We start from the raw sequence: 26,616 nt of genomic DNA on the forward strand, positions 1-26,616 counted from the left end.
AGCGGTGCTTGAGACGGCGGTGCCCAGTTCAGCGGTGCTTGAGATGAAGGGCCCAGTTCAGCGGTGCTTGAGATGAAGGGCCCAGTTCAGCGGTGCTTGAGATGAAGGGCCCAGTGCAGCGGTACTTGAGACGGCGGTGCCCAGTTCAGCGGTGCTTGAGATGAAGGGCCCAGTTCAGCGGTGCTTGAGACGGCGGTGCCCAGTGCAGCAGTGCTTGAGATGAAGGGCCCAGTTCAGCGGATCCGGCCATGGCGGGGAGGTCATTTGCCACCTGTCCTGTGGCTGGCGGGGCCCTCCTGCCCATCTGTCCTATGGCTGGCGGGGCCCTCCTGGGCAGCTGTGCCGGGCCTGTTGGTGGCCTCCTGCCCACCTGGGATGGGGCTGGAGGGCCCTCCTGGCCAGCTGGGCTGATGGTGGTGTTGTCGGGCGTGCTGCCCTTCCCAGCCTTCCCTGATCGCCTGTGGCCCTTCCCCACCTTGGGCGGTGTGCCAGCTGTCTCCACACTTCCTGCCGGAGCCATGGTAGGGGTTTTAGTCCCTGGTGTTTTCACCCTCTCGCGCCGGCCACTGCCTATCTTGGGATGTTTCTCCGGGGGGTGGGCTGTCCGTGCCTTGGCTTCGTACCGAACTGGCTGCCCTGGAGGGTGGGGCACTCCACAGTCCATGGCAGACTGTGATGACAGGGGCCGGTTTTGTCGTGGCTGAAGTGCTGACTGTAGTCCTATGACATGGACGGGGTGGGGGAGTTGGGGGAAAGAGGTTGAGTTTGGACAGGAAAAACTTTTTAGGAGCAGTGGGACGGGTAGGTGTAGTGGGTATGGGAGTGGAGGAAGAGGTTGTGGTTGTAGGAGTTGTAAGTTTGGTGTCTTTGGGTGCAGGTGCTTGGGCTGGAGGCTGTCGTGAGGTGGATGGCTGTTGGGTGGATGGCTGCCTGCGTTTGTGTATCTTGGAAGAGGGGTTCACAGACACACTGGGAGAGGACACAGGGGACGTGTAAATGGCAGTGGGGGTGGTGACTGCACGTGTGCGGGGTGTTTTGGTGTGTGTGCTGCTGAGGGACGTAGTGGCTGAAGATGTTGTGCATGCAGGTGTGAGTGGAGACGTGACAGGGAGGGAGGAGGGAGACGAGGAGGAGGGGGACACAGTGGAGGCAGTGGGTGTTGGTATGTCTGTATGTGGATGTTGCTTGGGTGAATGCCTGTGTGATGTGTGGTGCTTATGTTTGCCTGAGCTTCCCTTGGGTGTTGAGGTGTGTGCAGGCTGGTCTGATGGTGTGTCTGGGATAGGCAGAGGTACAGGTGTTAGGGTATGGGTGGAGGAAGTTGGAGGGGGGAGGCTAGAGACAGGGACAATGGCTGCCATCAGTGCTGAGGCCAGAGTCTGGAACGATCGCTGAAGGGCAGCCTGACCAGAATGAATGCCCTCCAGGTATGCATTACTCTGGTGCACCTCCCTTTCTACACCCTGGATGGCATTCAAAATGGTAGACTGCCCAACAGTGAGCGTCCTCAGGAGGTCAATGACCTCCTCACTGAGGGCAGCAGGGGTGACTGGGGCAGGGCCGGAGGTGCCTGGGGCGAAGGAGATGCCCATCTTCCTGGGTGAGCGGGCACGGGGCAAACGCTGAGGGGCTGCTGGGAGGGCGGTGCTGGTGCGGTGGGTGGCGGCTATACCTGTTGTTGCGGGGGGCACAGATGTTGCCGCCACCACAAGGGAGCTCCCTTCAGAGGACGAGTCGGTGTCACTGATGTCTGCCCGAGTCCCCGCTGTGGAGCTCCCCTCGCCCTCTGTCCCACTGGTGAATTCGGAGTCCGTTGCATGGCCCTGCATGGACATGTGGGATGCAGCTCCCTCGTGCTCCGATGCCACTTCTCCTCCACCTGATGATGCTAATGCACACATGAAAAGGAAGACCACAAAAAAGGGGGGGGGAGAAAATAAAGACATGTTGAGTGCATGCATTGGCGACACCGTTGGCGGACAGGACAGACACAGAAGCCCCCTGCACTACGCCGCTCACTTGGGGTCGACTATTCAATCCGTGGGACATGGCCTACAAGCCTATGGACGACATCTGCACACATAGATGACACAGGGCCATGAATAGCTGTACTAGGCACCCTACAGAGGTGGGGTGCGGGGGCACCTGGCCATGCCTTACGGAGGGGCCTAGCCTACAGAAATCACCCTGGCCTAGGGATACCCACAGCCCTTCTCCCCCACCCAGACACCTCCACTGCACGCAAAGTCAACAGAATGAGAGTGTACTCACCCCCTTGTGTCTGCTGTGAGGTCCTCACGCGCCCATCCAACTCGGGGTAGGCCACCGCCAGGATCCGGGACATCAGGGGGGGTCAAAGTCCGACTGGCACCCCTCCCACGTTGGGAGGCCATCCCCAGCTGAGCCTCCGCCGTCTTCTTGCTCCAGCGGCGGATGTCCTCCCATCTCTTCCGGCAGTGGGTGCCCCGTCTGTGGTGGACCCCCAGGGTCCGGACGTCCTTGGCGACGGCACGCCAAATATCGATCTTCTGGTGGGCGCTGACCTATGTGAAATGTACAGGGGGAGAAAAATAGTCATCACCTTCTGCATATTCAATGTGAGTGGCCCCCCATCCCTACCCTTGCCATGTGGCACATGCTCTCACCGTCGTTTGATGCATGCCTCAATCGCTCCCCTCCCCACCATCTTTCATCCACCACAGTCAACACAGGCATTGCCCATAAAGCATGCTCCCTCAGTACTAACCTGTTGGTCTGGAGGACCGTAGAGTAGCGCGTACTGGGGGAGGACCCCATCCACAAGTTTCTCCAACTCCTGAGCTGTGAAGACAGGAGCCCTTTCCCCAGTCGCATGAGCCATTGTCTCTTCCAGACCGAGGTCACAGCAGCACTTGCAGTGTAGGTCCTCTCCTGTCGAAGATCAGGTATCGAGTGATTAAGCAGATAGAAAATGGCGGTCACGCCCGCGGCGGTGCGTACCGCGACCGCCGGCGCACATCGTCATTGGCTCATGAGACCCATAGGGTTCAATGTTAACCAATGCTGCTTTGCGCCGCGGTCTTCGACCACCTACCGCCACAGTGTGCAACGCCAGCGCAGTTACCTCACTTCCCACTGTCGCACTTCACAGGTCAGGCAGCCGCCATTTCAGGGGCCCACATGGCTTACTTTTTACTGCGTCACACATACCTAGGCCTTGCATCAACACTCATACAAAGCATTCAATGGAGTGAGAATCGTGTTACGTGCAAGCTGTGGTTACGTACCTGTGGGTTGATTGACTCTGTGCTCGCTGTTGTCCTTCATAGGCACCGTCCGCTGGGACATGCGAGGAGATGGCAGAATCTTCCTGTGTACAGACCGCTGGTGACCTGTCGACAATGGAGGAAAGACATGTCATACTGACATACAGGCTTGACCGAGCCACTTTTCATGAACTGTGTGCCCTGCTGGAGCCAGACCTGATGTCACCAATCCGCCAACCCACAGGGATCCCCCCTCTAGTGCAGGTGCTGTCAGTGCTCCATTTCCTTGCAAGTGGGTCATTTCAAACAACAGTGGTCATATCATCAGGGATGTCCCAGCCTATGTTTTCCAAGGTGTTGTCCAGAGTGTTGTCTGCCCTGCTGAAACACATGCGCAGCTACATCGTTTTCCCTGAGGTGGGGGATTTGCCTACAGTGAAGGGTGATTTCTATGCCCTTGGACATATCCCCAACATCATTGGTGCCATTGATGGGACCCATGTGGCTTTGGTTCCCCCCCACAGGAGTGAACAGGTGTACAGAAACAGGAAGAGTTATTATTCGATGAATGTGCAGATAGTATGTTTGGCAGACCAGTACATCTCCCATGTTAATGCCAAGTTCCCTGGCTCAGTGCATGACGCGTACATCATGCGGAATAGCAGCATCCCTTACGTGATGGGTCAACTCCAGAGGCAACGTGTGTGGCTAATTGGTGACTCTGGTTACCCCAACCTGTCATGGCTACTGACCCAAGTGAGGAATCCCAGGACAAGGGCAGAGGAATGCTACAATGAGGCCCATGGGCAAACTAGGAGGGTGATCGAGCGGACCTTTGGGCTCCTGAAGGCCAGGTTCAGGTGCCTCCATATGACAGGTGGATCCCTATTCTACTCACCAAAGAAGGTGTGTCAGATCATCGTGGCCTGCTGTATGCTTCACAACCTGGCTTTGCGACGACAAGTGCCTTTTCTGCAGAAGGATGGTCCAGATGGTGGTGTTGTAGCAGCTGTGGAGCCTGTGGAGAGTGAAGACGAGGAAGCCGAAGAAGACGACATAGACAACAGGAACACAGTAATACAGCAGTATTTCCAATGACACACAGGTAAGAATACACACCGGCATATTACATATACTTAAACACTACTACCTCTCTACTGTCTGTCCTTTTCCCCCAGTGTATGGTAACTGAGTTGTGACTTTCCCTTCCGATTTCAGAGATGTGGGCCCCACTGCGTGACATCTGCTTTGTTTCCCCATGAACTACAGCTGTGTTACATTGGTATGTTGGCATCACAATGTAAATAAGCATTTTGGCACGTTAATGTCTAATACATTTGTTCAAAATCACAGCCAGACTCCTGATTGTTTTGTGCAATTACTGTGTTTATTACAGTGCTCTATATTGGTGGGTGGTTGCAAATCGGTGAGGGGTGATGGTGGAGGATTGTCCATGGCAGAGTCCAGACTATTTGTATCACAGGTGCATTGTCCAAATGCCTGTGGAAAGTGGAGCAGGGGCAGTTTAAGGATGGACAGGGTGACAAATGGGACAGTGGGATGACAATCAGGGAGGTATCCTTTCCTGGCGGGGGTCTTGGCATCTTACTCTGTCTTCTTCCTGGATCTCAGGGCCCGCTTGCGGGGTGGTTCTCCTTCTGCAGGGGGTGGGGTGCTGGTGGCCTGTTGGTCCTGTGGCGGGGCCTCCTGTCCACAAGCGCCGGCAGAGGTGGTAGGCAGTTCTTGGTCCATGCTAGTGTGAGGGGCCCTTTGTGGTGCCACAGTGTCCCACAATGTGGTGACTACCAGATTCAGAGCCCCTACAATGGTGCTCAGGGCGGAACTGATGGTTCGTAGTTCCTCCCTGAACCCCAAATACTGTTCCTCCTGCAGGAGCTGGATCTCCTGAAACCTGGCCAGTACCGTCGCCATCGTCTCCTGGGAACGATGGTAGGCTCCCATGATGGAGGAGAGGGCCTCGTGGAGAGTGGGTTCCCTGGGCCTGTCCCCCCCCTGTCACACAGCAGCCCTCCCAGTTCCCCTGTTTCCCTGGGCCTCTGTCCCCTGGACCGTGTGCCCACTGTCACTGCCCCCAGGTCCCTGTTGTTGTTGGGGTGGTAGGTTAACCTGGGTGCCCTGTAGTGGTGGACACACCGCTGATTGACGTGTCCTGGGGACAGAGGTATGGGCCCGCTGGGTGGGTGCTGTGCTGGTGTTCCCAGAGGGGGGAAGGTCTGCTGTGGCTGTCTGAGGGGAACCGACTGTCCCGAGGTCCCCGATGGGCCGGGCTGGTCATCTAGATCCAGGTCGACAGAGGTGCTGTCATCACTGTGGGCCTCTTCTGGGGGTGGAGTGGACATTTGTGGACCCTCCTGCGCGGTGACGTGGCGTTTGGGTCCTGCAGGGGTATAAAGGGATGGTTATTGCATCTGTGTGTGCCGTAGTGTGCAATGGGTGGGTGCCCGTGTACCCCAGTGCTTGCATTCCTGTGTGGGGGCTTTTGTGACAGTGGTTTGGGGGGGGATGGGGATGTGCAGTGTGCATGCTTTGGTGATGGGTGTCCATGCTTTGTGGTCGCATGCAGGGCTTGGGGTTGGGATGGGTGGGTTGTGATGGTGAGACATTTGCAAGGAGTAGGTGTGATGGGGGTGAGGGTGTGGGTGGGGGTATGAGTTGGCATGCTGGTGGGGTGGGGGGGAGGAAGTAGTGAAGATGAGACTTACCAGAGTCCATTCCTCCAGATACTCCTGCGAGGCCCTCAGGATGCAGGATCGCCAAGACCTGCTCCTCCCATGTTGTAAATTCTGGGGGAGGAGGTGGTGGACCGCCGCCAGTCCGCTGAACCGCGATGTTGTGCCTGGATACCATTGAACGCACCTTCCCCCGTAGGTCGTTCCACCGCTTCCTGATGTCGTCCCTATTTCTTGGGTGCTGTCCCACAGCGTTGACCCTGTCGACTATTCTGCTCCATAGCTCCATCTTCCTGGCAATGGAGGTGTGCTGCACCTGTGTTCCGAAGAGCTGTGGCTCTACCCGTACGATTTCCTCCACCATGACCCTGAGTTCATCCTCAGAAAACCTGGGGTGTCTTTGCGGTGCCATGGGGTGGTGTGGGTGATGTGTGGGGTGGATTGTGTGGTGCTAAGTGTGGTGATGTGTATTGGTGTGTTGTGTGAAGTGCGTGGTAATACAGTATTGCTGGGTGAATGTAATATGCGTGTCTGGGTGCTTGGATATCTATTTCTCTGTGCGTGGTACCGATTCTCTAGGAGTGGAGGTTTGTGGGTGATGTGGGTGTGTGTTTTATATTTAATTGGGTGTGTGGGTGTGGTGTGTGTATGTGTCTCAGGTGTGTGTATTTTGAATTGTCCAATGTGGCTGTGTTTAGTAAGAGTGTGTGTATTTTGAGCGCGGCGGTGTGTACCGCCAATGGAATACCGCGGTTGAAAGACCGCCGCGTGGATTCGTGTGTCGTGATAGTGTGGGCGTATTTCTGTTGGCGTGACGGTGGAAGTTTGGTCATCGCCAGTTTCTCGCTGACCTTTGGTGTGGCGGACTTTTGTGGATGTCTGTATTTGGGCGGTTTGCCTGTTGTGGGTCAGAATGGCCGTGGCGGTTTACCGCGGCGGGATGTTGGCGGTCTTCTGACAGCGGTAAGCGGCTTTTACCGCCAAGGTTGTAATGACCCCCTAAGTACTAATTTTGGTAACCAACTCAACCATCTAAAATTCAGTAATTTAATTCATGTAGTAATTCTCTATATTTACCATTGCCAAAAAACAAAGGATAGATTACTCCTGTTTTTAAAATTCTTTCATTTAGTCAAGGTAAAAACTAAACAGAGAGATAGATATTGTGAGAGCTATACTTAGGAAATCTACTGTGTTTGTGTTCTAAGCACTTTTTCCTATTTATGTGTACACAATATAAACGTTGCCATCTTCAATCATACGAGTAAAATATATAGCCAAATAAACAGCTTCTGACAAAATATTACAACATATTACAACACACCCTCCTGGGCTGCGTGGGGCTCTCCACAAATGGTCCCAGTCCTACAGTAAGAACGTGACTGTTAAATGTGTTATTTCTGGGGCCACAATCTACCACCAGGAAAAATATAGCATTTAAAAAAAAAAGGATAAGGGAATGACAAATTCAATAGATCCTCATATATGTTTTTTTCTCCACAGTACTATTGAATAATCTTTTTAGCGGTTATTATATATAGTAGATGATGAACTGCACCATAATATTCGTTTTGGCATGAAAAATGCTTGAAGGGTTTCACTTTTTTGCTTCATCTTTTGGATTGATCAAAAGGCCTTCAGCAGCGTGTTTCCAGCTCAAAATATGCGCAGTCCACTGGGTTTATTTGGCAAACCGACTATAATTCCAGTAATACTTCTCATAATACCAGGCTTGCCACGCTCAGAGGAAAAACAAATGTGATTTCCAAAAATATGTCACTTCAACTCTTTAAAGTTACAATGTGTTCTTAGACAGCAATAATATCACATCTCCGCTTGTTTGAAAGCATAATCCCAGTGAATGAAAGTGTTAGCAATGTGAACTACATTTTATATCGGGTGGGCAAATATTTTTTTGACAAGTTAAAACCAAACATTTTTTCCTCCACCATCATCATACAGCGGTGTTTAGAAATGGAGAAAATGATATGTTGTGTGCAGTGCTGCAAGACCAGAATCTGGCACGTGGTTTAATTGGGAGACGAACTGCCACAAACCTTCCTGCTTTCCATCCCTTAAAACTCCTCAGCTGAGGGCTGGTCAGCCATAATTGAGCTTTTTATTTGGAATAAAGATTTAACACATCGGTTATTATTGCATTCTGATCTCATCACCACCCTCGCGAGGATGCCACATTCTTTATTTCCTTCTCACAAAAAGCCATGTCCTCTTGTGTGATTTGGTGCTATCGGAGATATTGTACAGATGAAGAAAACGCCAAATCCGTTATTTCTGAGACTTATCATCACTGCATACAGACACACTCTTTTGAAGTCTGAGTCCTGTTACCCATTAGGGTTGAGAAAGGATCTTGAAGTTTGGTATGTTTTCAAAAATGAATTAGAACCACATTTTGACAACTCTGGGTGGCCAGTACTGGGAAGCTGCTGAAGGAGTAGCAACAACTTAAGGGGAAGGGTGTGTTGCTATGCCAAGCGATAATCTTGCAGTTTCATCGGTTGAATTTCCTAAGAAAAGCCTTGCTTGTTGCTTTGAAGGATGCTCCAACATCCTTTGGTATATGACTATGAGCATGTGCAGTATATTGCCTTAATGTGTGCCAATATGTCTTGGAAGGGATTTCACTCCATATCCCACTAGTGTGTATTGCTAGGCACCAGGCTAAATGTAGATTGCTAGCACCTACATAGAATGCCAAAATCTCTTGGCATCCATTTCAAGTGTATTGAATGTCTAAAATCCTTTGGTCCTCTCTGTAATGGCACAACACAGCCAAACATGTGATGGAATGTGTTTGTGTCCAGCAATGTATGGAACTTAGACTTAACAGTTTTCATTGCCAAATTGATATTGATGCAAGTAAATGGTACGCATTTTAAATATGATTATGATTATGCTCATAGCGAAAATAAGAGTTACTCTTTAAAACTTAGAGATATATTAACAAGCCCTATCTGCTGCAGGAGCATCTCTTTTTAAGACACTCTGGATGCACGGACTGTAGATCCATATTTACAAGGCCACACAAAGCCACTTTGCATGGCTTTTTGTGGCCTCGTAGATGTGGAGTAAGGCAAGGCAGCGCAAGTTGTCGCATTGCCTTACTCTGCTTCAGGGGGGGAGTTCCATGGGTGTTGCAGTGGGTTCCTTCCTGCACAAAACAATTGTGCATGCAATGCAGGCACGCTTGCATCATGGTGCAAGGGTGCCTGCATTGGCACTAAGCAGCCAATTGGGCACCAATGCAGGGCAAAGGGACACAAATGCACTGTATTTCATAAATAAGGTGCATTTCTGCCCTTTCCCTGGGGCACAGTGCAGCACAGCAAGGTCACTTTTTAACCTTTTTTTACTCTTTTTACCTTTGAGGCTATGGTATTCGGTAGATGTGGTACTATTAAAGTTTTCACCCTACAACGTAGAGCCTTCAAAGGCTACCACAATGTTTGGCTTTTAATACTGATCTCTAGCAATATCCAGTGCAAAATATTGACTACCACCATATCGTCAACATAAGTATAGATTTACTATCATTAACTTGACATCTATGTATCTTGAAGCTTAAATCATCCCCAGCCCTATGAATGACTGGAAATCTCACTGAAATGATGGTGGGTCTAAGAACAGCTAAATAGAGGTTGTATCTAAAATAAATGATTACTGACTCCCATTTTTGTTAATGTGACTTAAGACATAAATACAATTCCTAACTATAACGTCTCTTTAACCTTTGCTTTTTTCAGTGAATTTCTAGTTTTTTTAAATGTTAAGTAAGTGTTTATTACCATACATTAGGCAAACCTCCAGAGGCCATGCATGGCATGGGGTTGGGTGCAGGGCCTGGACCTACCTCCCTCAGCACAGACTGCAGTTGGGCCACAGATCCTAGCAGGACTCAGTCAGACTACTAGCTTTGCCAAAGATTCATAACACCAAACTATAAAATGTGGGTCTATTGGCTTTATCAAGGGGTGAGTATGGCTAAATAAATAAAGCAGTTATTTCATCTTTGTCAAGAAAACACCAACATTTGTATTTAAATGTATATTTCACTTATTGATAAAAATGCAAAGTTTAATAAAAGTGATTATTGTAAAACTGTTTAATACACTTCTAACTAATAAAAATAAAACCAGCATATCTTTTAGCATAATTTTTATAATTGCAGTTTGTGGGCTGAATAATGTTAAAAGAAAGTCTCAGAGATATGGTGTTTCTTTTATTTAAAAAATAAACCACATGTCTCTGAGTCTTTCTTTTAAAAATGTTTCGCTCGCAAAATGCAATCAACTAACCAACCACAAGAGCACCTTGCACTCCAGCTGAAGAGCATAGAGTCCCAGTATGTTTTTGACAAATATGGTGAGTTCTCCTGGAGTCATGGATTTAATGACTGAGACAACTTACTGCTTATTTTTATTAAAGTTGCTGCAGTGCTGCTGCACTTGCTGTAGCCCACCACAGCACACAAAATGCTTGGCGGTGTCCCTGCTCATTCGAGGGACATCACAAAGCAAAAAACAAAAGAATAAACAATCCTTGCATGGCATTATGGGGTGCTTTGTCAGGGAATAGTGAATAATAAATGAGCAGCTTCTGCCTCCCGGAGTCTTTACTGGCCCTGGGGATCCCATCCCTTAGTGTTGTATTTTTTAAGGGGGGGGCATGCACCCCACCTCCAGAGGCTTTACTGCCCCCAGGAACCCTATCCCCTTTGTTCCTTTTCTGTTTTATGGGGTGGGCATCCATCCTTTACAGGCCCGGAGGACTGAAAAGCCCAGGGCTGTATTATTTTTTAAAGGGGAAGGAGGTATGCACCCCTACTCCCCAACCCTATATGGGACCCAGAAACCCCCTTTTGTTAAGGAAGGGGGCATGCACCCCCTTCCCTGGGCATTTATGGCCCCAGGAACCAAATCCCCTAGTACCTAATGTGGGTGTCCCGGTGCATCCCCAAAACACAGTGTTGGGTACCACTGGGGTACCCCATGGGAGCAGCTGCCCCACCGCCTCCCCTGCTTGCACCCATCCTGGGTGCAGGGGTAGCTGGCATTTCTCCTTCCAGACAAGGGCAAGTTATTTTATCTGCTCCCGTAAGCAGTGGGCAATCTGAGTTTCCCTGCCCACAAGAGCATTGTAGTTGTAACTCTTCCCAAACATTCTAATTTTGACATAAAATAACTGAGCATGTCAATGTCTTTTTCGCTGAAGGCTTTTAGGTTTACATTGGTTGGTGAAAATGCTACTTTGTCTTTCTAATTATCATAAAAGGTTGTTTTGCTCTTAATGATGATTGGAGAACCTCAGTCTGCCATAATCTGTAAAGAAATATTATCAATGATAGCTTCACATAACGGTTCTTTCACAGTCCCTGATCTTTTTACCAAATTACATTCAATGGTTAACTTATTACTAAGCTTTTCTGTACAGGCACCTTCTGTTACCACATTCCTTGTTGCTGCTAGAGACAGCATGAAAGGGACAAGTTTTATTTTACATAACATGCAACATTTCACAATAGTTGGACATTTGTGGTTATTGCTATGGTGACTCTTGGATACACATCTAAAGCAAGCAAAAGACTGTTTCTTTGCAGCAAATTTCCCACCTTTGCTATGTGCATTAGCTAAACATATGGAATCAGTGTCATGTTCACACTCAGGAGCGACAATAGTGCTGGCATAAGCTCCTGGATGTGATGCTTCAGAGGAGACCATTGATCTTTCTATACCTTTAGCTAAGTCAGCGATTTCTTGCAGGAGTCCTGCAAATCAGTAATCTTTCTTGAATCTTTGTCAATAATTTAAAACAAATTAGCCACAAATGTAAGTATAAATACTAATGCCAAAATCAGACGTTGCAGCTAAAACTCTTAATGCAGGGACATGTTCTTTGACACTTTCTTCAATGTGCTGTTTGTGCTTTAAAAATCTGTTTTTCAAGCATAAATGGGCAGTCAGGAACTGAAATAAATGCAGCAGAAGAGTGAAGGAATGATCTTCGGGTCAGTGGACACTGTGCCATAAGATGCTTTACTCGTCATCAATATGTACTGAATAAACTCCTTAACAAAGGTGAAGTTTTCCAATAATGTTTATTTAAAAAAACAACATGTCTCTGAGTCTTTTACCATTTTTTAGCTTTATAAAATGCAATCATCTACCCAACCACAAGAGGGCCTTGCATTCCAGCTGAAGAGCACAGAGCTCCAGCATGTTTTTGAAAAATATTGTGAGTTCTCCTGGAGTTATGGATTTAATGACCAAGGAGACTTACTGTTTATTTATTTTTAATGTTGCTAGAGTGTTGCTCCACTTCCTGCAGTCCCCCACAGCGCACAAAATGCTTGGTGGTTTGATTCATCAAACAGCACCAAAATTGTTAGCAACCGAAAAAGGTGTTTCCTGTAGGCAACTGCCACTGGCTTTTATGTATATATGGGAGTCCTGCCTGATCCACTGAGGTGATCACTGCTAGTGCTTTTGCATAGGGTGGCTATAAATGTAATATTGTCTGATGATGTCACCATCACAACACTAATGATATTAGTAGGTCAGGATAATTTTAGTTGATCAGAAGTAGCTCTTCCTCAGAAAAATGATGAAGACCCCTATGGTATTTTTGTTTGTCTTGAACTTCTCCCATGGGAAATGTGTGTAAAGTACCTTAGCAGCCTCAAAATATAATTATAGTGTGGAATTTAAACAGATAACATTTCCCAACCAATTTAGTTAAAATGAATAAGATTCATTCAAATTATTGACACAAGATTAAAAAATGATAAAGGGTTTAGAAAGCAATGGTAAATGCCAAAGTCAAAGTTACTTTATGGGACTTCGGTGCCTAGGTCCTAGGGACAGTTTCATGCCAACCACACTGAAGCATGAGTCATGTAAAGCGTAGCAGTTCACCTTGGTTAGCAATTTTCCCTTCTATTGGAACTGTGTTTTTTTTCAGGAAGGAAATACTATGTTGTGTATATCTACCAAATGTGGGCTGAGCGCCACTGCTTTCTCATCCGACAACAAGGCTGGACTGGTTGTGCCAGGCATCAGGCATTTTGCCGGTAAGCTAGAAGGGTGGGGGGTGCTTTTATTACTGGGGCCGGATTTGTAGCAGTGCAGCTGTTTTGAAAGCACCACAGAGGTACTTGCATTTCTAACAGTTTTCAGGCAACTATAAAAGTGCCAAGATAACTCTGGTGATTAATGAACCTGCTGGAGAAAGATGGGGTTTTGATTAGTGGCAGTTTTGACTCATCTAAGGTAGCACAGAGGGTTAATGTGCCTGCCGCAAAGAATATGTACTATGGAGATCACAGACAATATTTAATGTGCATATCTCCGTAGGATACCTTTTTCGTCACAGAGTTCCATTTGTTACTGTGCAGTTCATAAGTTACAATCATAATCTATCATAGTGAGCTATGAACTGCCATCAAAGAGCTGCATGCAAACTTCGTCATACAGGTTTGAAAATTAAGCTTTTTCCCTGTTTTTGATTATCCTAATTTTGCTAAAAAGGGGTTGTGTGGCAGGCTGAACGGTATAAACACAACGGAGAGAGATTGTGGTGATCAGGTAAGTGTTTTATTTTAAGAGGTTTGGTTTGTTTATTTATTTTCCTTATGTTCACAGGGTTTTAAAGTCTCTAGACATCGTCTTCTACTCTTCTTATTGGGTTTTACTCTCCTTTCTTCTTAGTTTGGCGTTCCCTCTGTCTCCCGGTTGGCTCCAGCGAGGATGTACCGGAAAAGAAGGAAAACGCTACGGTAAGTGGGGCGTTTGAATCTGGACTTAGGATTTTTATAACTAAAGGGGAAGGGGGAAAGGGTGGGGTTGTGCTGGTAGTGAGATAGGGCAAGGTGAAATACCAGCCTTAAAAGTGCACGTTTTTGTGATTTAATTGTGCCTAAATATGTGCTCTCCACGATCCCTCCCAGCCCTCCCTTCACTCCTTCCCGGGTCCCTTCCCCAGTGCCCTCTTAATCTGTATATTTCCTTTGGTGTCCCCAAAAAGACCGTACCTTAGCAAGCCACGACCCTCCTGGGTCGTGGCCGGCTCTTGGGTGTCCCGTCAGTTGAGGTTCCCTGTCGACAGTCTCCTTCTCCAGCGTCTCGTCTTCGGTCAGTGTTGCGATGATTCTCCTCTCTTCCTCTGGTCCGGCTCTTTCTCCTCCCGTCTCTCTCCTCACGCCTTCTCCTTCCCTTTCCCCGATCTTCTGGCCACACCCCCTCTTCACCGCCGCGGCCCAGAAGCCCTCCGGGGTTTCCCCGGCAACCAGGCGACGCGATCCTCCGTCAGAGAGCGTTCCCTCGGCAACGCGGGAACGTGGAAATGACGTGTCGGAACTATCCGACCCGCCAGGGACCACCAGCGCCGAGGAAGGGATCGGGACTGCCCGATCACACACCCCATCCCAAGAACGGTCCTGCTCTAGGACCGAAGAAGAGCAAGGAAAACGGGACAAATAATCCGCAGGACCCTGTTGAGCCCCAGGGATGTGGCGAACCTGAAAGGAAAAAGGCTGCAGTTCAAGGAACCATCGCAAAATCCGGGAGTTAGAATCCTTATGAGCGGCCATCCAGGTAAGGGGAGCGTGATCCGTATATAGAACAAAAGGGCGGCCCAAAAGATAATACTGCAAATTGTCCACTGCCCATTTAATAGCCAAACACTCTCTCTCGATGATGGGATAATGGCGTTCTCGGGGAAAAAGATTCCTACTGATAAATACTATAGGGTGATCCCTGCCTTCCTCGTCAGGTTGAGACAGAACCGCCCCTAGTCCTACATCAGAGGCATCTGTGTACAGATGAAACGGTTTGGAGAAGTCTGGACAGTTTAATACAGGTTCCTTCGTCAGATAGGATTTTAATCTCTCAAAACTATTCGTCTGAAGGTCTGAAAAAGGTAACAACCGATTAGGGTGGGATTTGGATAGGAGGTCTGTGAGGGGAGCTGCAAGGGTGGAATATCCCGGTATGAACCTTCGGTAATAGCCCACTAATCCAAGGAAAGAGCGCAAGTCTTTCTTTGTTTTAGGGGTAGGGGCGTGTTTTATGGCTTCCACTTTTGCGGTTTGGGGTTGTAGGGTACCCTGGCTAATATTGTATCTGAGGTAAGATATGTCAGTTTTCCCTAAGATGCATTTCTTGGGGTTGGCTGTTAATCCTGCTTTTGCCAGGGTATTGAATATTAGCTGCAGATGGTATAAATGATCCCCCCAGGTCTCACTAAAAATGACGACATCATCCAAATATGCTGCCGAGAATGTGTGAAAGGGCTTTAGTATCCTATCCATTAGTCTCTGGAAGGTAGCCGGAGCTCCATGTAGTCCAAAGGGTAACACTGTAAAGTGGTAAAGACCGGATTGGGTAGAGAAGGCTGTTTTTTCTTTATCATCTGGTGCCAGAGGAATCTGCCAATACCCCTTAGTTAGGTCCAATGTGGACATATATTTAGCTTTTCCCAATTTTTCAAGGACATCCTCTACTCGGGGAATTGGATATGTGTCAAACATTGATATTTCATTAAGCTTTCGGAAGTCAATACAAAATCTGATGGACCCATCAGGTTTCGGTACCAGGACTACTGGGGAGCACCAGGGGCTATTAGAGGGTTCCACCACTCCGAGGGCTAACATTTTCTGTATCTCGTCCTCTATGATCTGTTTCCTTGCCTCAGGAATACGGTAGGGTCGCAGTCTGACTATTTTACCTGGGGTTGTTCGTATTTTATGACAGATTAATGAGATTTTTCCTGGTGTCTCTGAAAAAACCTGTGAAAATTGACTCAATAAGGAATATAACTGCTCTTTCTCTGAACCTGTCAACGAACTATTGACAGCGGGCATTTTTTTAATATCGTGCTGGTCCTTAGGGAAGAACTCTATGATTAGTTCTTTACTGGGATATAAAAACCCGCCCATTTCTACTGAATTGTCTATGTTCTCTGCAACTTCCCATTTCTTTAAGAGATTCACATGATAAATTTGGGTCTTTTTAGGATTGGCATTTAGTTCTATGAGATAAGTGACAGGGGATACCGCTCGAACAACCCGATAAGGACCCTGCCATCTCGCGAGAAGTTTTTGTTCCGACGTGGGGCGCATTATTAAAACCTGGGGCCAGATGTAGCAAAATAACATTTTGCGACTTGCAAATAGCGAGTCATTGCGACTCGCTGTTTGCAAGTCGCAAAATGTTATGCAGAACGGTGTCTCAGACACCGTCTGCAAGTCGGTATGGGGTCGCAATGACCCACCTCATGAATATTCATGAGGTGGGTCGCAAATTGCGGCCCCATACCGACTATGGGCACTCGCAAACATGGAGGCCTGCTGTAGTCAGCAGACCTCCGTGTTCGTGACTGCTTTAAATAAAGCAGTTTTTTTTTTTTTAAGTGTAGCCCGTTTTCCTTAAAGGAAAACGAGCTGCACTTAAAAAAAAAAACCGAAACCTTTAGTTTCGGTATTTTTTCAGGGCAGGGAGTGGTCCCTTGGACCACTCCCTGCCCTGAAAAAATGTTTCTGGGTCCAGTCACAAACTGGAAGGGGTCCCATGGGGACCCCTTCCAATTTGCGAGTGGGTTACCATCCACTTGAAGTGGATGGTAACTGCAACACCATTTGCGACCGCATATGCGGTCGCAAATGGTGTTGCATACCACTAGGAATCGCAAATAGGAAGGGAACACCCCTTCCTATTTGCGATTCTGAAATGCATTTTGCGAGTCGGTCCGTCTCGCAGAATGCATTTCTGCATAGGAAAATGTGATTTGCAACTCGCAAACGGCAGTTTTTGCCGTTTGCGAGTTGCAATTCCTTTCCTACATCTGGCCCCTGGTCGTCTGGCTGAAAGATCCACAACTTACTCCCTCTGTCATAATAATGCTTTTGTATCGTTTGGGCCTGTTCCATATTTTGTCGTACCTCTTCCCATAGCCCTTGTAAATGGGATTTCAAGTTGTGGACATATTCCAACAACGGCCTTCCCTCTCCCTCGGCTTCCTCCTCCCATGTTTCTACAGCCATATCTAAAAGGGAACGGGGTTGCCGTCCGAACACTAGTTCGAATGGGCTATGTCCCGTTGAGGCCTGTTCATGGGTTCTGATAGCGTACAGAACTAAGGGTAATTTTTGGTCCCAATCTCTGCCTGAATCCTTGACTATTTTCTTTAATAGAGATTTGATGGTCCGATTGTAGCGTTCCACCAATCCGTCTGTCTGTGGATGATAAACGGAAGTCTTTATTTGGGAAATGCCCAATGTATTACAAACTTGTTTCATGAGATTCGACATGAATGGGGTCCCTTGGTCAGTGAGTATCTCTCGGGGAAACCCTATTCGAGCGAACACCGTTATCATTGCCTGTGCGACTGTTTTTGTTGTCATACTTGTCAGGGGGACGGCTTCGGGGTACCGGGTAGCATAGTCTACTATAACCAATATATATGTATGACCTTTAGAGGAAGGCACTAAGGGTCCAATTAAATCCATCCCCACCCTGCTGAATGGAATGTCTATGATGGGAAGGGGTATAAGGGGCGCTTTCTTGGGCCTACCGGGTTCTGTAAGCTGACACCTGGGACATTGGGAGCAATATCTCCTAATGTGTGCAAAAACCCCTGGCCAATAGAACCGTCGGAGGAGATACTCCTCAGTTTTTTCTCTCCCAAAATGTCCCCCCCCTGGTTGGTTGTGGGCTAGCGTCAGGACTTGATTCCTATAGGATTCAGGTACTATTAACTGATGTTTGCGTTCCCCTGCTCGGGTAGTGTTAACCCTATAGAGGAGATTTCTTTTAACCAGGAAGTAGGGACCCACCTCATCTGTTTCTTCCGTTTTTGCGGAGTTCCAGGCCTGAGTGAGGGAAGGATCTTCTCTCTGTTGGTGATGGAAACTTAGGGGTGCGTCATGTGTCTCTGCTATAAGTCCTTGGGTTTTCTCCTGTTTTGTATGAGCCCGGAACTGTACTCGCTCATCCCGCTTTTCTCGACGTGAAAGTTTTCGGCGGGTTAGAGGACATTCAATGGGGCTTCCCTCAAAAGGAGCCTCAACCCACCACTCCTGGGAAGATTTGGGACTTCGAACATGATCCTGGAGCTCTTGAAAATGGTCATAGTCGGTACCAACGATACATTCCTCAATAAGGTGAGACATAACCCCCATCGGAAGTAAATCCCTATAGTCTCCCCACTCTAATTCGACTACTTTCAGGGGGTATGGATCCTTGTCGCAGTGAATACAGCAAATATTGACCCATCGACTGGTTTCCCTATCTATAGGGCCTATTAAGTCTTCGCGAACAACGGATTGGCTGCAACCCAAATCGATGAGAGCACATAAGGATCGCCCATTAATTTTTAGGGTTTGCTTAAATTTAATGTCTCCCCCTCCTGTACATAGTACACGTCGCCGGGTCACTCCTATTTCCATAGGTTCACTCCCCTCTATTTTCCGCGGGCACGTGCGAGCTATATGACCCCACTCTCCGCAGTTAAAACATTGTGGTCCCTGTAAGGGAGGGCCTTCTCCAAGTCTGCGGGGAACCGGGTCTTCTAGAGGAAATCTCGGTGAGGGTTTGGGATTGGGTAAGACGGGTTTTATGTTGGGTCTGGACTGTATACCCCTCACATCGGTGGATCGATGGTATGCACAGGCTAAGTCAATGGCCATGTCTGTATCTACCTTCGGATGTTGTCTTATCCAGTTTTTTGTAGGAGTAGGTAAAGAATCCAAATATTGTTAGAGGACAATCGTTTGTATGACCTCCTCCCGGCTGTTCCCGATAGGTCCCAACCATTTCAGGGCTAAATCTTTAACACGGAAATAAAAGGTTCGGGGGTCCTCATTCGGTCCCCACTTTACTTTCCGGAATTTAACTCGATAATACTCTGTATCGTGTCCTACCCGTTCTACGATGCTGTTCTTTATGTCTTTGTAGGGTGTTGTTCCCCCGGGATTCGCTGCTTGATACGCGGCTTGCAAGAGTCCGGTAAGCAAAGGTGCGACGTATTGTCCCCATCTTTCTTCCGGCCATTGGGCAGAAGAAGCGACTCTTTCAAAGTTAGTAAAGAATGATTCCGGGTCTTCTCCCTCCTGATATTTTTGTAACACCGAACTGGGGACATTGGGGTGGACTTTGCTGGCGGCTATTGTTTCTGTTAATTTTTTCATTGCCGATTCGTGTACGAGTTGGTTGTTCGCTAGTATCGTAGCTTAGCTTTTCAAGGCCGACTGTAAGGCCTCCCTGTCCTCTTTCGCCTCTCGTTGGTGAGCTTCCCATACCAACTGCAAGTGGCGTTGGCCTTCCGCTAGTTGTTTAATCATATCCTCTAGGGACGGACTTTCACTCATTGTTTATACCGTTCGGTTGCCCTGGGTTGTACCCATAAATCCCACTTCTGACACCACTGTGGCAGGCTGAACGGTATAAACACAACGGAGACAGATTGTGGTGATCAGGTAAGTGTTTTATTTTAAGAGGTTTGGTTTGTTTATTTATTTTCCTTATGTTCACAGGGTTTTAAAGTCTCTAGACGTCGTCTTCTACTCTTCTTATTGGGTTTTACTCTCCTTTCTTCTTTGTTTCTTAGTTTGGCGTTCCCTCTGTCTCCCGGTTGGCTCCAGCGAGGATGTACCGGAAAAGAAGGAAAACGCTACGGTAAGTGGGGCGTTTGAATCTGGACTTAGGATTTTTATAACTAAAGGGGAAGGGTGAAAGGGTGGGGTTGTGCTGGTAGTGAGATAGGGCAAGGTGAAATACCAGCCTTAAAAGTGCACGTTTTTGTGATTTAATTGTGCCTAAATATGTGCTCTCCAATATCCCTCCCAGCCCTCCCTTCACTCCTTCCCGGGTCCCTTCCCCAGTGCCCTCTTAATCTCTATATTTCCTTTGGTGTCCCCAAAAAGACCGTACCTTAGCAAGCCACGACCCTCCTGGGTCGTGGCCGGCTCTTGGGTGTCCCGTCAGTTGAGGTTCCCTGTCGACAGTCTCCTTCTCCAGCGCCTCGTCTTCGGTCAGTGTTGCGATGATTCTCCTCTCTTCCTCTGGTCCGGCTCTTTCTCCTCCCGTCTCTCTCCTCACGCCTTCTCCTTCCCTTTCCCCGATCTTCTGGCCACACCCCCTCTTCACCGCCGCGGCCCGGAAGCCCTCCGGGGTTTCCCCGGCAACCAGGCGACGCGATCCTCCGTCAGAGAGCGTTCCCTCGGCAACGCGGGAACGCGGAAATGACGTGTCGGAACTATCCGACCCGTCAGGGACCACCAGCGCCGAGGAAGGGATCGGGACTGCCCGATCACAGGTTGTTTGGGTAGAAATGAATTATTAGTAAAGTCAACCCTAACCACTGTGTTACCTTCTGAATCCTCAAGTTTATGCTTTCCTACACCAAGCGCGCTTAGGCCCATATTTATACTTTTTTAGCGCCGCATTTGCGGCATTTTATGACGCTAAAGCTGCGCAAACTTAACAAATACAATTGTATTTGGTAAGTTTGCGCCGCTTTTGCGTTAAAAAGCGGCGCTAATGCGGCGCTAAAAAAAGTATAAATATGGGCCTTAATGTCTACCTGTGTGGATGGCGCATGAATCCCACAACTTGTCCCCTTTGTCAACATTTTCTGTACACTGCTTTACACACGTATGATTCATTGACTCTGTATGAGTGTGTGATGTAAAGTGCTTCAACATCCTATGGTGCTGGAGAGGCACTATAAAACAAATTACATGCATGTGAGGGAGGGCTACAGAGAGATGAGAGACACAGTTAGAAGGTGATGGTGAGGAAATCATTTAAGAATCCTAATAAAGATTGTTGTATCCTGGTGCACTATAAGGTCATCATTTGCTACGTTTTAAAAACTAATACAATTGAAAATACAATGAAAACGTTGTTGTAGAATGCACTTTGTCATTTTTTCCCAAGTTTTCTTGGGGAGGGATCACCCCGGCCCCTCTGTAGTGGTCAGGCTCACTCTCTATGCACCCTATGGAGGCTGCTCTGATAAAATTTGCCAGGGCTGCTTTGGGTTCCCAGTCTGGCCTTGTCCCACAATCACCAGTTACGTCTAACTGTTCTGCAGTTATCTGGGCATTATGGGCAGGGGTGTAACAGTAGTCTCTGCAGGGCCTGTGGTGCAGTTGAGGGGGGAGGCGCCCATTCATTCGAAAGCCAATGAATATCTTTGTGATGTGGCTAATACTGAGGCACCCCTCTTCACATTGTAAACGAGGGAGCTCCACCATTTTGCATTGTTTCTGTTATGTTAACTTGTACTGTGTACGTTATCACCCTTAGAAACATGCATATAGATTGAGGGGCATATTTATACTGTGTTTGCACCGAATTAGCATCATTTTCTTTAGTCTAATTCAGTGCACCGAATTAGAGTAAAACAAAATGACACTAATTTGGTGCAAACAGAGTATAAATATACCCTTTAGCATCAAAAAATAAAGCTAATCTGGTTAGAGTCATTTATTTTGACTCTAACCTGCCTAACGTCATTTTTTTTTACGCTAGCCTACCCTTTGCACCGGCTTGCACAATTCCATAAATATGGTGCCCAGCTGGTGCTTAAAAATGGTGCAAGCCGGTGCAAAACATTTTGGTGCAAAATTGCGTTAGTGCAGTTTTGCACCACATAGTATAAATAAGGCCCTGAATGTTGACACATGCTGTAAATCATGGACGTAAACATGTATTTTAACGCTATATTCTATGCAGACCAGCTATGAATAAAAGGACAAAAGAACTTACCCAGCACTTTTACCTAAATGTTCTTTTGCATATAACTGTTGACGTAATTCAAACAGTTTTGTAAATACAATTAAGCCTTGTGAAAAAGATGTACGTGGAGCGATTTTAATTATTTTAAATAATTGTTCATATTGGCACCGGTCTTTTAAATTCTGACCATTTGTGTGCCTTTGCATTGCTTTTTTTCTGTTATGCTTTCATTAAAAGTGGCTTTTACCCAGAGGGCACCCCTCTTGCGACTCAAAGATGACAGAATACATTTTTCACTGTGAGTTGTTTACATTCCGACAAATCTCGAGTATTATGAGCAGACAATGTTTCGTGTTTTCTCAGTGGGTGCAGTTAGCTTCATCCCGCCAGTACTGCATTGGCGCAGAATTGATTTGGACAACTCCTGTGATCAATAGGGGCCATCTTGCCTCATGGTGGAGTATGCTAAGAGAGTTGCCTCTGGAATGAACTAGAACCTAAAAAGGCAAGTACATGAAGAAGTGTTCTCAAAGAAATCATGCAACATAGAGCTACATGGGACTGCTTTTTGTGGTGGTGCCTGTTGTGATGCAGATTACAGTTTGTTTACTAATTCCATTGTCAGGGTGTAACCAAGACCTTCATAGATAATTGTTTACATGAATCCGCTCATAGGAGTTTACTTGTCACTTTAAAATCATTTGCATTGCAAAAGAAGTAATTTAGATGCAGAAACGTTCGTGTTAATTAACATCCAGCAAGCCAATCCAGTCTACTTTCCAGGATGCTTTTAACACAGCAGACCTTAAATACCAGGTCAGATATTGCTTTCAAGCTGGTATTATCATCTGTGCTCTGATTTTAGTATTCTGGAAATGTGACAAGGTCTATTGCTGTCTTGCCATTAAAAAGTTACAGTTCTACGGTGGATCTTCGGGACATACAGGCGTGACACTCTTGTTGGTGTAAAAGGTCATTTATTAGAACAGGTTTTAAACATCATTACTCAAAGCTTAACTATATCTCCTTTAAACAGACTTTAACTTAAACAATTCCTTTTCCTTTATTTCCTCCTTGAAATATCTCCCTTCAATTTCCCTACCGTATCTACTCCCCTATTCTTCCCATGCCTTCCCTGCCTGTAGCCTACCCCTCCCCGCTCTGATCCTTCAAATCCTTGTTTTTCCCCCTGGAAGGGTGGACAAGCCCGCACCTGGCTCTCCACCCTCCCCCATCTCCTGCCATCGCTTCGAATTCACCTGTCCTAAATGACTATTAACCGCCCCTACTTACCCCTTACTTACCTACCTACGATCTCCTCCTTCTGTCTTCCTAAGCTGGGTGGGTGGGTGGTCCTAAATAAATCTCCCTCCTACACTAACGTCGGCGCGGTGAAGAGGCCAACCCCACCCTCCATCCCCCTTATATCCCCTGCCTAAAACCCACCCCCACTTACCTCTCAACCAATGAGGCGCCTTGCGCGCCACTTCCCTTCCCGAAAATGCCCGCGGAGAGACTAGACCTGGTCTCTCCCTCTCCGCGGGCCCCTCCAGATGAGATTGTTTGTCCTAGAAAGCCTATGCTGGCTCTCAGTGCTCATTCTATGCGACCTCTCAATAAGGCTCTACAAAGTTATGAAGTCTGAGGATTCACAAGTTTGTGCACTTTGTTTTTAACATTCAATAGCTTCACAAATTACAAACCACTTATATTGAGGTGTCTGGCGTGCAAAGCCATCAGGTTTTCCAACCAATATTACAGCAGCATATGGGATGTATAGTATCGGTTTCAAAGCTAGATAAGAATAATCCTAAAGTGCGTCAAGTACGAATATTTGAGGTCACGATTTGGTAAACTTTAGGTCACTGGTTCTAGCAAATTCCAAAATCGTGATTTTCTTTTCCATATTGTTCCCGTTTTCTGATGTTTTAAATGGCACTATTGGCTGATCACATTCTCATTGACTTATCATATGGCGTTCATGGCTTCCAAAGAAACAATCTGAACACTTCGCTGTCTTTGTGCGTACAGCGCCCCACCCTGAGAGTCTCCATAGCTCAATGACATTGTCCAGGGGACAGCTCACGTCCTAAAAGCTAGTTGTTGATATTTGTAGAATTGTTTTAGAATGCAGCTGTTAATTCACGCAGTACCTCTGGGAGCATGAAGTATTTCCTGTTTTCACGATGAAAATGGATGCAGAAGAGGTAATTATTATCGCCCACACCGAGTGGTAGATATTCGGCAGCAGGACGGATGCTAATGACTTATAGCATTCCTACTTACTAATTGATAATGAGATTAACAAGCTTTAACTCAAGAGAAATAAACAGGTCAAGGAATCATTGTGTCTTGTTGGTAGGCTCAGAAACATGATATGTCCCTCCCTTGAGAAGCTCAGAGCAGGAGCACATAACAGAATACTTAGTCGCGTCAACAGGCATGTGGGTTTCTTCACATGTAAGTATGTGCACCTTTCCATGGGTCCATGACAAGCATAGAGGAAAAAGAAAATGTAGGAGAAAAATATTAACATCTGCCTTAAATTCCGAGCCCGTTTCGGGTAAATCTAATGAAAAGTGTGTTATAGTGAAGCTCTTATAGGCATGAACATGCACAAATATATGCTCGCCTCGCTATTTGATGTTCTTATAGCCTAATAACCCTTGATTTTTCCACGTGAAATATGAACTGCTGTGGGTTTAATGCATTCTTTATGCCCGTTGAGTCACACCACTTTCCCTCCTTTCCATCTACTTTTCAAAATACTGCATACAGGCGCCCCTTGTTTTATTAGGCCTGTTTTCTAAACAGGTATCAGTAGGTCGATGAAAGAGGGTGGCCACAACACTGACTAATCACTTCAATCAAATAAAGCTGGTCCTATATTAGACTGAGTTAAGTCTGTGTTTGTTGGAAAGACGAGGGCAGCGATTTGAAATTAGTTTTTTCATTACGTGGGGAAGTTGCTAAATGCAGAAGCATCAGAAAGCACGACCAAGTTACCGAGACTACTAAGCGAGTTGATATTATTAGAGAAACTATGCTTCAGCTCTGGGCTTTGATTTAACAACCCAGTTGTAGTCCTTGTTCACCTCAATTGAACCAATTGAAATAAAGACATTATAAACAATAATGGGTTGTCAAAGTTAAAACTGAACTGGAACTTGATAGCACACTATCCCCGGCTCATGAACAGTATAAATAACCAAAATAGAGCTCGAATCCAGGGAGAAAGAGCCAACTTGGAGTGGGATGGGCAAGAAACAACTCACCGTGGGGCAACTGTATTCATTGTACCTATTGAGGTGAATAGATAATAATAAAGGAAATGTCTGAGCAAATAGTCAAAACAAATGTTCAAATGTTCCAAATAAAAGTTCAAATCCATTGGAAAATTGAGCAAGCCCCACATAAAATGAAAGGCAGTCCCCTAACCAAGATGGTGTGTCCGAGCTAATCTGGGTTAGGGGTGATGGCGCGTCAGGGCAAAAGTTCCTAGCCCTCCTCCGGATCTGACATTAAGACCTCCTCCTCGGGCACAAGTGTTGCAGGTTGCAGGATAGGTCTGATACCTCCTGTGGTGGGCAGATTTTTGGGCAGAAGGGGAAGACACAGTGTGGTGAGTTATAGTGGAATGTGGGGAAAGGGCTCCTGTCCTTGAGGGCAGGAGGCAGTAGAGCACCCTTTTAATGGCCTTCACGACCAACAAACTTACCGAAGGCCCATTGAGAAGTATTGCAGGTAGTTGAGCAGCACCACATCCTGAAAAGGAACACTCCTGGTAGATTTTTGGCAGGGGAAGAAGACACACTGGGAGAGACAATAGTGAGTGGGGAGGGAAGGAAATTGGAGCACAAGGTGTTGCCTGCAGTCCACAAGCATAACAGGAAGCAGCACTCTCTATGGTGTCCGGCCTATTTTCTGCCCCGGTCTGACCTTCATCGTTTCCCGCTACTATCAACTCTTGAATGTCCTTAGAGAGTGCCTGCTGACCAGCAACCAACTGCTGCATGGTCTCCTGTAAAGCAGCCATGATGATGTACTGAGGGGGTGTGGGTGGGGAAAAACATGAGGGCATAGAGGTGTCTGAAATAAATTCTAACCTCTGAAGAAGATCTTCAGGGCAGGCGCTTTTTGAAGGAGGTGGCAATAGGAACAGCAACAGACACCAGAGTTTTGGGGGCCTATTGACTTCTTGAGGAGGCTGCTAGAGGCTTATATCACAGAGAGACCTGTTTCTTGGCTACCACAGATGGTTCTGCTCCTAGGTCTGGAGAAGCTCCAATGTCAGACTCTTCCTGGCATGCAGTGCCCAGCTCTACAACCCCGTCAACTGTGTCCTCAGGCTCCAAACAGAGTCATTTTAATAGTGACCATGTTACTCTCCTGGCAGGCATACTCTGCATGCTTATTGTAGTGACTAAACTCAACAAAGTTGAAGTTTTCTAATAATATTTATTACAAGAGCAGTGCCCATGATGGAGTAGACAAGCCAGCCTCAGGTCCCAACATGCAATCCATCCATGGGCTGTCAGAACCTGATGTCAACACTCCACTCCAGGACATGTTTCATCATCCAAAAGAATACAAGGTAAGTAAGTAAATGTGAACATAAGCAAAGGACAAATAAACAAACCACAAAACCTTCCTCCTTGTAACAAAAGAAAAAAATAGGTCATAATTGAGAAATTCTAGTACAAATAAAAATCATCAAATTTGCCAGGTGCTTCCACCACGCGAGACCTAACCCTTTTTAATGTTACCACAAGTTGTTGTACAGATATTTTTTTTGACAGGACGTTTCTGTGCATTACATTCAGATAACAGAGCACCCTCTAATGTCAGATCCAAACCAATAGTAGAGTCTGAACAATGTACAGAGTTCCCCATGTGTTGTAGATGTGCATCATTCGTTTGTCCCTG

Source organism: Pleurodeles waltl, chromosome 9 (genome assembly GCF_031143425.1).
Source record: "Pleurodeles waltl isolate 20211129_DDA chromosome 9, aPleWal1.hap1.20221129, whole genome shotgun sequence".
NCBI classification, from domain to species: domain Eukaryota; kingdom Metazoa; phylum Chordata; class Amphibia; order Caudata; family Salamandridae; genus Pleurodeles; species Pleurodeles waltl.